At 40.5% G+C, this 13,978-nt stretch overlaps 1 long non-coding RNA gene across 1 annotated transcript in view; it reads right to left on the bottom strand.

Annotated features, from left to right (window-relative positions):
- Positions 1-12,222, bottom strand: part of LOC118371822 (uncharacterized) — a 39,259-nt gene extending 27,037 nt beyond the window's left edge. Inside the window, exons 1-2 of the long non-coding RNA XR_004823089.2 lie at positions 12,085-12,222; positions 10,128-10,205 (exon numbers count right to left, since the gene is read on the bottom strand). This is a non-coding gene — a long non-coding RNA (uncharacterized LOC118371822). The remainder of the gene's footprint in view (positions 1-10,127; positions 10,206-12,084) is intronic.
- Between the last annotated feature and the right edge of the window lie 1,756 nt (positions 12,223-13,978).

The following is a 13,978-nucleotide window of genomic DNA, read 5'->3' as shown; positions in this document are numbered from 1 at the left end:
TCTACAGCAGGATTAACACTCGCTCCTCCAGCTCAGTGGCTCCAGAGACGTTCTCCAATCATGAAGGCAGCATAGATAGACGAAAAGTCATTGCTTAACTGCCATGAGGGTGATGAGCACCTGCCATGAGGGTGATGAGCACCTGCCACGAGGGTGATGAGCACCTGCCATGAGGGTGATAAGCACCTGCCATGAGGGTGATGAGCACCTGCCATGAGGGTGATGAGCACCTGCCATGAGGGTGATGAGCACCTGCCATGAGGGTGATGAGCACCTGCCATGAGGGTGATGAGCACCTGCCATGAGGGTGATGAGCACCTGCCATGAGGGTGATGAGCACCTGCCATGAGGGTGATGAGCACCTGCCATGAGGGTGATGAGCACCTGCCATGAGGGTGATGAGCACCTGCCATGAGGGTGATGAGCACCTGCCATGAGGGTGATAAGCACCTGCCATGAGGGTGATGAGCACCTGCCATGAGGGTGATGAGCACCTGCCATGAGGGTGATAAGCACCTGCCATGAGGGTGATGAGCACCTGCCATGAGGGTGATGAGCACCTGCCATGAGGGTGATAAGCACCTGCCATGAGGGTGATGAGCACCTGCCATGAGGGTGATGAGCACCTGCCATGAGGGTGATGAGCACCTGCCACGAGGGTGATGAGCACCTGCCACGAGGGTGATGAGCACCTGCCACGAGGGTGATGAGCACCTGCCACGAGGGTGATGAGCACCTGCCACGAGGGTGATGAGCACCTGCCACGAGGGTGATGAGCACCTGCCATGAGGGTGATGAGCACCTGCCATGAGGGTGATGAGCACCTGCCATGAGGGTGATGAGCACCTGCCATGAGGGTGATGAGCACCTGCCATGAGGGTGATGAGCACCTGCCATGAGGGTGCTCATAACCCTTATGGTAGTCAAGCAATGCATTCCGCCAAGAATCGTTCACAATCTAGTCCGGTTATGGCCACAACTAGACCTCGTTTCAAATGTATCAAGATTCAATAAATAATCTTATTTGTATTCCAAACAATCAACAAATATACATTATTTAAAGCACACTTTTACAAGTCTCAGTCACAAATGACAGTTCCAATAAGCCCCTTATGGTGATCAACATGTGAACAAGAGGCTTGTAGAATCATGAATCTTTTGAGTTTTCAGTTCATCGTTCCCCCGGTAGGGGGTCCTGCGTGCTGTATGCATTGCTGACTCAAATGAACGAAATTAGTCAAAAGATTTGTTCTTTTGACTGAACGAGTCAAAAAGATCAGAGTTAGTCAAAATAGGCAAACTTCCCATCACAACCCCCAAAATATTTGCTCCACAGCAGAACCCAAAGCATTGCATTCTCATAGCCTGTGTACCCCTATTTTGGTTCTTGAATATTCAGTTCCCCCTTCAATCTTTTGAAGGACAGTCTCTCTCCTGCTAGCTTCTACCAACCATATCTCTGAGCATAGGCTACAATTAGTCATACAGTAATGCAACTGCCTGGGCAATATTTCCTCGAAACTCAAAAAAAAAAAAAAAAAAGGATCATACAGCTGCAATCATTCCCAACCGCAACGACATCAGAGGCCGCTCGTCCTCCAGAGTTTACACGGTGCCTGGCGCAGGGAAAAGAAAGAGGTCTGACAGGCCAAATGAAACGCAGAGGCAGAGAGGGACGGCGTAAATCGGGTTACATGATTAATGATAGGGGGAAATGGGGTCATGTTGTATTAAGAAAATGTGTGTTTAAACCCAAAACCAGCGCATATCAGCAGACTAATGCATCAGCTATCGACTGGACACCTGAGAGCTAGAGGCTGTTAGCACAGTCCCAACGGTGAGCAGATCGATCCTAGGCAACCTCTCCTTTCCTCTCCCCGTCTATTTTACTCCATTGTCTCCCCTCTCTCTCTCTCTCTCTCTCTCTCTCTCTCTCTCTCTCTCTCTCTCTCTCTCTCTCTCTCTCTCTCTCCTTACTCCCCCTCTCTATTTCTCCCTCTCTCACCACTACTGTAAACTCCTCTGTGGGTGTGTACACACAGCACAATAGCCTCTGTGTTTTTGTGTCTGGTTTTGACCCAGGTTCATTTTTTGGCACAAGCATGATTGCCAACACTCAATCCCTTCTGAATCCCAACACTAGACAGTCATTTCATCCCTGTGGCTTGTTAGGGGTACAGTAGCGCTGTGCTGCCTCGGGGGCAGTAGGAGGGTGTGCTGCTGGTGTTTGTCTCACTACAGGCCAGCCAGTGTGCCAGAGTGTGCTAGTGTGATTGGTTAAGTATGTGGCTAAATTGATTCTGGAATATTCAGAAAAATGATCTGCTATTCAAAATATATTGATGTACATATGTAAGTATATTTCACATACGGTACAGAAATAGGTACTGGGTACTACTGTATGTTGCAAGCATGTTTTAGTTTTAAAAAAAAGGGTATTCTCATGTACGAGCACACACGTGCGTGTTTCCAGAGGAAAGGTTACGGTGATTTTCAGGATGAGCAGTCTGCTTTTGCTTTGCTCAACTGAACCATCATTTTCATGGAGGGAGTTTACTTTGAAACGTTTAGTTATGAAACAAATCAGTAGCATGGACAATCATTCAACAAACAGTCGCTGGGGTGGAAATCAAAGTCATACAGAAGAATGAACAAATACATCAATAAATAGAGATGATATCAGGAGGCAGGGCAGTCAAATGAACGCAAAATAAACCAAAACACGTCCTAAAGATATAGAAATGAAACCTGCAGCATATATATTGTGCCTTCAGAAAGTATTCCATTTTTGAAAATTAAATACAGGTAATATCTAATTGCCATAAGTATTCACACCCCTGAGTCAATACATGTTAGAATCACCTTTGACAGCTGTGAGTCTTTCTGGGTAAGTCTCTAAGAGCTTTGCACACCTGGACTGTACAATATTTGTACATTATTATTTTAAAAATCTTCAAGCTCTGTCAAGTTGGTTGTTGATCATTGCTAGACAGCCATTTTAAAGTATTTTCAAGACAATTTAATTCAAAACTGTACCCAGGCCACTCAGGGACATTCAATGCCGTGTTGGTAAGCAAGTCCAGTGTATATTTGGCTTGTCTTTTAGGTTATTGTCCAGTTGAAAGGTTAATTTGTCTCTTGGAAAGCAGACTGAACCAAGTTTTCCTCTAGGATTTTGCCTGTGCTTAGCTCTATTCAGTTTCTTTTTATCCTAAAAAACTCCTAGTCACCTCCATGCTTGAAAATATGAAGAGTGGTTACACAGTGATGTGCTGTGTTGGATTTGCCCAGAACATAACACCTTGTATTCCCTACATAAAGTACATTTCTTTGCCACAGTGTTACTTTAGTGCCTTATTGCAAACATGATGCATGCTTTGGAATATTTTTATTCTGTACAGGCTTCCTTCTTTTCACTCTTTCATTTAGTATTGTGGAGTAACTATATTGTTGTTGATCCATCCTCCTTTTCTCCTATCACAGCCATTCAACTCTGTAACTGTGTTAAAGTCACCATTGGCCTCATGGTGAAATCTCTGAACGGTTTAGTTCCTCTCCGGCAACTGAGTTAGGAAGGACGCCTGTATCTTTGTAGTGACTGGGGGTATTGTTACACCATCCAAAGTGTAATTAATAACTTCACCATGTTCAATGGGATATTCAATGTCTGCTTTTTTAGATTTTGACCCATCTACCAGTAGGGGCCCTTCTTTGCGAGGCATTGGAAAACCTCCCTGGTCTTTGTGGTTAAATCTTTGTTTGAAATACACTGCTCGACAGAAGGGCTTTACAGATGTATGTATGTGTGGGGTACAGAGATGAGGTAGTCATTCAAAAATCATGTTAAACACTATTAATCCACACAGAGTGAGTCCATGCAACTTATTATGTGGCTTGTTGAACAACTTCTTACTCATGAACTTATTTGCCATAACAAAGGGGATGAACACTTCTAAAAACATAATTCCACTTCGACATTATGGGGTATTGAGTGTATGTATGTATTGAGTGTATACATTTGTAAAAAAAATATATTTGGGCTGTAACACAAAAAAATGTAAAGAATTCAAGGGGTGTGAATACCTTCTGAAGGCACTGAAGCTCATAACAATATAATAATAGTATGCACCAAACATTTGCTAATTTCGCACACTTTTTCCGAGAGGAAAAACATTCATAAATGTTTTGCATTTATGAACAGGTCATATTTAAAATGTTCCACTGTGTTATATTTTTCTCCGCTGTTAAACAAATAAAAAAAACTAAAACCAAGTTGAGCCTGCAGGACAGGGTCAGTTTTTCCAGAGCGGGTTTCACAAACAACCTCTATGTAGGAAGATGACATGGCCTGTTTGTGTGTGACTCTATCCTGCTGGCCAAAGAGCAACAGGGATGTTTTAAGGCACATGCATAGTTACAGTGTCCCAAAAAGGTCACAATTTGCTCCAGTTTCTGACAGAATGATAGAATTAAGAATATATTTGCAAGGAGGATAAAAGTAATGTAATGCTTTCATTTCCATTGTACTGTTCTCAATACCTCAACACTTAGTATTATATACATTATTCTAACTATATTTACTGTATATCTAATGAACATTATGGGAACTACTGGAAACAAAGAAATACGGGTAACTCTACTAGAAACAAAGAAACAATCTTAAGGAAGGTTTTCACTCATAGAAACTGCACATGTAATAATCTGTTTGTGATGCGTGCAGGACAGCAGAAATGTGATCTGAGGGTAAAGGTCATGGGTTAGACAGCAGAACTATAGCACACATGACTATACCAGACACAAAACTAATAGTCTATGTATTATTTCCTGGGTTTTGTTATCCAATAGTCCTGTCATTACAGTGTTCAATAATTGTGGCAATAATGTATACTGAAAAATAAGTTATATGAAAGAAAACATATTTTGTCTCATTACTTTTCTTTATGATAGAGTGCAGAGTTAAGAGTGTGCTGCCGCAAAATAAGTCACTCACTGAAATCTGTGAAATTTGAGTCAAATGTCCCATTGATTTTCTCAAAGCCATTTTTTCTCTGAGCCAAAAGGTGGTGTTTCCCCTCCATTAAAAGCCTGTATTACTGTTCATTAGCTAAGGGCCCAGATTAAAAATAAACGGCATTGAAACTTTATTCAATACCACAATGTCCTCAGAAATGTTTTGTTACACATTGGAAACAGGAGGAGCATTTGTTTGCACTCAGTGATTCCTTTCAAAGTAAAAGGCTTTCCACTAGATGTTGGAACATTGCTGCAGAGACTTGCTTCCATTCAGCCACAAGAGCATTAGTGAGGTTGGGCACTAATGTTAAGCGATTAGGCCAATTCATCCCAAAGGTGTTTGATGGGGTTGAGGTCAGGGCTCTGTGCAGGCCAGTCAAGTTCTTCCACACTGATCTCAACAAACCATTTCTGTATGGCACTCGCTTTGTACACGGGGGCAGGAAAGGGCCTTCCTCAAACTGTTGACACAAAGTCGGAAGTACAGAATCGTCTAGAATGTCATTTTTTGCTGTAGCGTTAAGGTTTCCCTTCACTGGAACTAAGCGGCCTAGCCCGAACCATGAAAAACCGCCCCAAACCATTATTCCTCATCCACCAAATGTTACAGTTGGCACTATGCATTCTGACGGGTAGCGTTCTCCTGGCATATGCCAAACCCAGATTCGTCCGTCGGACTGCCAGATGGTGAAGCGTGATTCATTACTCCAGAGAACACGTTTCCACTACTCCATAGTCCAATGGCGGCAACTCCAGTCGACACTTGGCATTGCGCTTGGTGATTTTAGGCTTGTGTGTGGCTGCTAGGCCACGGAAACCCATTTCATGAAGCTCCCAGAGGCAGTTTGGAACTCGGTAGTGAGTGTTGCAACTGAGGAGAGACGATTTTTACGCACAACAGTAGTTGTTGCTCTTAGACATTTACACTTCACAAAAACAGCACTTACAGTTTACCAGGGCAGCTCTGGCAGGGCAGACATTTGACAAACTGACTTGTTGGAAAGGTGACATCCTATGAAGGTCATTGAGCTCTTCAGTAAGGCCATTCTACTGCCAATGTTTGTCTATTTTATTTTACCTTTATTTAACTAGGCAAGTCAGTTAAGAACAAATTCTTATTTTCAATGACAGCCTAGGAACAGTGCCTGTTCAGGGGCAGAACGACAGATTTGTACCTTGTCAGCTCGGGGATTTGAACTTGCAACCTTTCGGTAACTAGTCCAACTCTCTAACCACTAGGCTACCCTGCCGCCCCAGGGATGGAGATCGCATGGCTGTGTGCTCTATTTTACACAACTGTCAGCAATGGGTGTGGCTGAAATAGCCAAATCCACTAATTTGAAGGGTTGTTCACATACTTTGTATATATAGTGTATATATACAATTACTCCAAAGTTGTTATTTTAAAAAGCTAATATACAAAAAACAATGTAAAAGTATATTTTAAATTCTTTGTAATTTTGTACATACATTCTAATCTATAGTCAAACTGACATTAGTATGAACAGTTTACAAACTAATGCAATATGGGACTACTAATAATCTAGTCGAACAGAAGTATGCATTTCATGACAGGAGAGATTGAGTCTGCACTGCAGATGTTTCTCAAATGGGATATTTGGCTTGTGCTTTTAGTCAATGTAAATATACCATGGATTATATGTGTATTGCTACTGCAAATTAATGTGAAATGCAATGAAAAATGTAATGTATAATGTATAATGTATTGTGTAATTCAAAAATATAATAATTTATCGAAATAGAAAAAATAATACATGCTAAAATGTATGTTGTTTGACTTTGACATAAGACATTGTTTCTTATTTTATGAAATAATATGTTATCAAACTTCTTTACCCATGTGTTGGGGTTTACTGTAACCCCCGGAGATATTGCATTGCGTAGACTGTCAGAGTGTATCAGATAATGTACAGATTAACAGCGGACCGACCCCGCACACAAACAGGATGTAATGCGAGATTCCGTTGGCTGCATTTTTTTCCTCTGTTGTCATCAGTCATTGGGGTCAAAGGTCACACGATTAATCAAAACTGTTTCTGCGGTGTGAGATACACAAATGAGCCTCTTAGGATTACCCATGGCTGAAGATGGCCCCGTCTGTTTATATCTGTCAGACCGCAGGGTTACATTAAACTCCCCATTTCCATCCTGGTGTGAACTAATCAGCCATTCCATTTGAGTGACTTTACTCTGTCCTCCATTTCTTATTCTGCTGTCACAATGGGCCTCGTATGGGCCTCGTATGAGGTCCTGCTGGTTACATTAGCTGGTGTTTGGACATCTGTAGGGGCTTGGCTCAATGAGGAGGCCTGTCAACGTGGCTTTTGTAAATCGAGGGATTGTCCAAACACTCGGACACGCGGTAATAAAAACAAGCCCCTGTTCCCTGCATTAGCTCTGCATTAGTGGAGAGGGATGGGTCTGAGTGATGCATCATACATGTCTGTTACAGTTAAAGGGATATCTTTCGACCACAGTTGAAAGGAAAATTATTGTCCTCCTCAACTTTGTGTCAATTAGTAGGATTGTGGGTTATGGTCTGTATAAAGCAGATTGTATACATTTTATATAAAAAATGCTGAATTTTGTTGACTTTTAATGAAGCGTATTAAATGATAAATTGGGCCATAAAACAACAGAGGGGCACATGGAGCGATAAGTTTGATACTCTGCGGTAGCCCTTTACACTCTTACCCGAATACAGGTTGACAATGGCAGACATGGGTACTAATAAGCGCCTAAATTGGAACGTAGTACCATGCTATACATGACATCATAGCTCTGGCTCTGCGCTTCACAGCTCTGTATGGGTTTTGACTAACAGCCGTTCTGAACTTAAGCATTGCATTCAACAAGAAGTTGCCCCCATCCCTCCCGCTAATCAAGCAACTTTTTTGTTGTCTGAGTGAGGGAAATGCTGTACATTAAGAGGACTCTATGTATTCAGAAAGATGAGGCGTTGAGGATTATAATAAATACCGCTTTGATGTCATACAAGCCAAACATGCGTGAGTCCAAATGTGCACTTCACATTTCCATATCATAAAACTCAGGTCATATACAATGTCAATGTTTGTGATCACTATGTTTGATGTACAGTTACAAGATGACAAGGCGTCATATCCTAGGTTGTTCTGAACAGAATGAGCCTGCAACTGAATGCACTGATGATGACTCCTTTATATGACTCCTTCCTGTGACTCCTTTCAATGCACACCAAAATGACGGTCTCTTTCTCTGATTCGCCTTGTGAAAGCCTAACACTGTAAGATCGTATTTTATAATGTAGCTAGTCATGTTGGTAATAGAACAAGCCCACCCGACCCAGATTGCGATTTATAAAGGACAATTTTGGGATTTCGTAAACAACAACAGTAATTGTGTGATGGCGGGGATGCAGGGTTGTGTTCCAAACAAAACAACTACAAGTGTGCTTGCTCTAATTCCTCAACGGAACAGCTAGGAAAGCGAAAGAAAGTACCTTGTAGTTGAAGACTTTTTTGAGTCATAAAAGTGCATTGAAATTACTTAGGAACTGTGCACACTTTGGAGTGGTGTGTGGCCACTTGGGGACATCAGTTAGTCCTGTCACTCAAACCCTGGTCATTTAAAAAAACTTTTGTTGCACCTACCCCACATTTTCCAGGATTATTCTTGTCATGTTACTGAATGTATCCAGAGTATTTCAGATTTCGTTATCAACAAATGCGGCAAAATGTACAGTCAATGTAAAATGCACATAAAATCAACAGTGTAATATTTTGATTCAGTCTTATGTCAGGTGAACCTTGGTTTAATCATTTTCCCATTATCTCCAAACTGTTCCCTATGCTTTTTATAATTATTCTCTATAAAACATTTCAATTTAGCCCTATCCATTTAGGCCAATTCCCACGAGTGTAAAGGGTTAATATATCATAATAATGATTATAATAATATATGCCATTTAGCAGACGCTTTTAACAAAGCAATTTACAGTACAGTCATGTGTGCATACATTTTACGTATGGGTGGCCCCAGAAGCAATCAAACCTACTACCCTTGGTGTTGCTATCTAATTTACTGCCTTTGAACCAGTGTCATATGAGATGATACAATTTATTTTTCATCACATGGGAAATATGAACTGCTCAGAATTTTGGGGGGGTAACATAAAAAGCGAAATATCCAAATAAGTAATGACCATTATAACAGCTTCCTTTTGATTTTATGCTACAGCGATCTCTGGAAGCTTTCAATTATGCCCTGCTTTATTTTCAGAGGAAAGGCTGAATTAGCAGAGTTTAGCTAACAGCCTAAATAATGGGCCTTATGGGAGATTTGAATAGCTGTGGAGAAATGTGAGAAGCGAGAGCTCTGGTGTCTGTTGCTTCGTGATCGGCTATTCCTATCCAATAGGCTACTACATGTTTCTATGTGTTTTCAGGACCAATGGGTAGCATTGGTTATATAGATTGGTCATGGGTATAAAAAGTCATGTTCTGGGCATGACATTTATTACCTTCAACAAATAATGTAGCAATTATTTTGCAAGCATGGAAAATAAAATCACCTCATTTCCTTTGTATAACTTTTGGTTGGCAGAAAGTTTTTCGAGGTGAATTAAGCGAAATGTTGCACTACATTAAATCATTTATTTACATAGGAAAATGACATTTTCCAAGGGTGACCAACACTGGGTAAGTTCTTAAACACACTGTAATCCATTTATACAGTTGGTTAGAATTTGGGCAAGTGAGGTCAGGGACGTAACTCAAAGTAACTATATTAGATTTATGTTCCACATAGGGTTTCAGTGCTACATTGTGTTTAAGTTATTCTTTCCTTTGCTTTCTGCTCCTCATAGAATAGGTTGACCCATATAATCTCTGGTCCCAAATCAGTAATGCAAAAGCCAATGATAGGCGATGATGAGCAGTGTCCCTCCTCACCGAGAAAGATGTTGTATTACCTCTCTAATGGAGGCTGCTCACTTAGGAGCTGTTCAACCCTCCTCACTTCTAAACAAGTGTTTGTGTGTGTGTGCGTGTGTGTGCAATTCAGGACAAATTACAATAATATCATAGCATAGCATAATAAATAATTCAGCTCACCTCATTCAATGTTTTCAGTGGTTTCCTTTCTGCATGTCTTAGTCACACCGTAGATGTCGTTTCATCCGCTGTGAAAACCTGTAATAACAACATAAATAACAATAACTGTTAGAAAGGGAAGATAATGTCATCAGATTGCATTTTCAGTCCCAGAGGAGAGGGATGGCAGGCCACACGTGGCAATAGCCGAGTGTGAGATGGAATTGATCTTTTATTAAAAATGGTTTCTGACTCGGAGTGAATTCATTATCAGTCTATTATCTCAGAATATAATAAATATGGAGTCGAGGAGGCACCAACACCTCCCTCAGGCAACTCTCTGTCTGTTATGCTGATGTGAAATCACAGTTCATAAAATGCCAGTTAATAAGGGATTGTGAGACAAAGATTCTACTTTCTTCCCTCGAACACACACACACACACACACACACACACACACACACACACACACACACACACACACACACACACACACACACACACACACACACACACACACACACACACACACACACACACACACACACACACACACATAATTTATCATCAGAGCAGATGTTTATTTTAGGAACAGAGAGCTTTGGTGAAGTGCAGCCCATCCTCATCTCGGCCAAGCTAGGATTCAGTGTCTTCACAGGCAGAAGAGCCCAACTCACGCCCACCACTGGCTTATCTACTGCCACTTTATTGGGTACTCTGTCTACATTGAGTTGTTTTTCAAGACATCTAAACCCTGCAAAAAGCTTTCTGTCTGTAGCCTATTCCTCAACTCAGAAGGAGACAGGGGATGAAACTCCATGAGAGAAAGAACAAGGAATTAAATACTGAAAGACTAAAATAAGGGATTACCCTTTATAAATGTCAACTTGTCACAAAGAAATCCACCATATGGAGAGAGGAAAGACAATGGCATTCATTATTTGTATCCATTGCAATGCATGCTGCAATCTACTGTGGTAGCCTACTAAGACAGTGCATCAAATGGCCAAAAACTGGGAACAAACATTTTAACTACACCTTCTTGAATAATGTGCATGACTACCTGTGCAGAAGCTTCTAGTCCATGCATGCTCAGTGTCCGTTGACTTTCACTCAAAAAAAATGTACAGTATAACCTACATTCATAGTTCTATTCTTAAAACTACATTGGCCTTAGATAAAGATGAGTCTGTTTCAAGTTTAATTTATTTGACACAGTAGAAAGGCTATTTTAAATCGACCAGACACTCAAGAACACAACCTGTAGCCTATGCTTCAGACCACATTATGCTTATTTTTGGGACCATGCGCGTACCACAATGCGTGGATTTTCATGCTTAATTTAGCCTCATCATAATATTTTTTTCTCCCTTCAAAGTGATAGACAGTAGCTAGGCTTCCATCCAATTGCCCGAGAGATGTTCATGTGAATATTCTAAAATATTTTCCCAATAGAGATGTGTTTCAACTAGATGTGTTTAAATTAAATTGACTTGTTGCGGATAACAGTCTGTGCGTGATGACGTAGGGCACATAAAAATAACATTTGTAGGTAAATTTAAATGGGTTTCAGTCGCATTTTGAACTCTACTAATGGTTTTCTAAGAATAAATCTTGCTGTAGAGAATCAGTGGTCTATCAGCGCTCTGTAGCCAACAGCTCGCAGATACCGATTGGTTAGGCTACCTACATGATGAGAGAGAGATGTCAAACGGCAGCCAAATATCGCTCATCATGTCACCACAATAAGACCGTAGATATTTATTGGAAAGGAGCACTTTCATCACCCTGTGAAGTGTATCATAACTTATTTCATCTAGCCTAATAAACTGCATGTTTTTCCGAGTCTTAGTGGGAGGACAACATAATATCTTCGCGTAACTCCAAGTCTAATTCGATATGATGGTTATTATAGCCTATCAATATTTTCGCATAATGGCGTTTCCATCGCCATTTCTCTCATCCTTAAATATCCCACCTTTGTTTTGTCAACATTTGGAAAGTTTACTGACAAATGTTCTGTTTCCATCAGTCCTGTCTTGTCATGTGTTATCCAACATTGATATGTTTTCATCCTTTTGTACCGTTCTTTCAAGTTGCAGCGTCGACCTCGATACTGGCTGGCGAGAGCCATGAGTTCATTCAAAGGCGAGGTGAGTAGACACGACTTCCCGCCTGCCCTGGTGGACAATCAGGCTATGCATTTCAAATATTCTACAGAGATTTTCTTTTTTGCCCATCACAAACCACATCTAGAGTTTTTATGAGAGTAAAGTCAAACAGGAAGTTTCGGTACAATTTTATAAATGCCAACAGATAATTGTTCATTTGACATGGTTCGATTTTTTTTGTGTCGTAAAATGTATTATGCGAGAAATGGCGGTGGAAACTCCTTTATGCGAAAATATTGATATAATAACCATCATATCGAAGACAATTTGGAGTCATGCGATGATATGGTGTGTAGTCCTCCCACTAGAACTTGGGAAACAATGCAGTTTATTAGGCTACATATGAAATAAATAATGATGGACTTCACAATATGATGAATGTGCTCGATGGTTATCGTGATGCTTCTTTCCAATAAATATAGAGGATCTTATTCTAGTGATATGATGATTGATGCTTAACTGCCATTTGACAAAGACAAATATTCTCGCTCAATATCCATATTAATCTCATCATGTAGACTAGCCTGCCGGGACAGCATAACAGACTACCCGTACTGTATCTGCCAGCTGTTGGCTAGAGCGCACATTCCAAGACCAGAGTAGGCACATTTTCTACTTGACGCAACAGTTTTTGAGACAAGCTATTGCATTGGAAACATATTAAACTTCAGATTTTTATTCGGTACATGAAAACTTAAGCGAAATAGTACATTTTGTGTGCACTACGTCATAACGCAGTGTATTTTTCCCTCGAAAAAAAATATTTTGACGGAAACACATATCTGTTGGAAAAATGAGCATACTGTTATTATGCTGATTCAAGAATATTCGCATGAAAATCTGTACCCAATTGGATAGAAACCTTGCTACTTGGGTAAATAATGTTGTAGCCTAATATATATCTACTTCAGGCTTTATATTATTCCAATCATGTCATTCGAATGATTTGGCAGACTAGACAATAGGCCTGTTTCCATGCAGGCATATATATATATATATATATATATATATATATATATATATATATATATATAAAATAGAGAGAATTTGGTCACTCACTGCATAAAAAAGGCAAAGCAATGTAGCCTAGCTCATTAACCCATTTGCCTACATTGGTCTGCTAAAGGCATAAACTCCTATGTTTTTAGATGGGTATAGGTCTAGGTTACAGTAAATATATGCCTACACCAATTGATATGATGCTGCAGGAAATAGGATTAGGCTACTGATTACTTTTTTGTGTTGTTGAACAATAATAATTGCTAATATTACGCCAAATATTAGGGTCTCTTTATTTCAATGTGACATGGCACTCACTTGACTTGAATGTTCTCTGTTTCCATGGCAGCTGGCAGCAGAGAGAGGCCACCTTGGGCATAAGAGGTGAGGCCTACTCTTAACTTCACACCTCCAGCTAACCCCACCCCCAATCTCCAGCTTCAGCCAGGTATTTATTGTTCTCTGCACTGATCCAGCTTCCTCTATGGAACACCTTAGTCTCTCGTCCTCTTCCTCCACTGTTTTACACATGGCTTGGAAGTGAAAAAAGTTTGGTTTTACCAGGTGCATTCAACTTACTATAAAAAACTAAACAGTGATGTAAAGATTAGGAATGGGTTTTCGTGTATTGTCATTAGATTTGTTACTTAGACCAATTGTTGATGATCAGTCTTGCTTGGTTTGTCAGGGTATCTTTTGTCT

This window comes from Oncorhynchus keta, chromosome 24 (assembly GCF_023373465.1).
Source record: "Oncorhynchus keta strain PuntledgeMale-10-30-2019 chromosome 24, Oket_V2, whole genome shotgun sequence".
Lineage (NCBI taxonomy): Eukaryota > Metazoa > Chordata > Actinopteri > Salmoniformes > Salmonidae > Oncorhynchus > Oncorhynchus keta.
The sequence above is the reverse complement of the archived record's forward strand: the minus strand, read 5'-3'. Positions and strand labels throughout refer to the sequence as shown.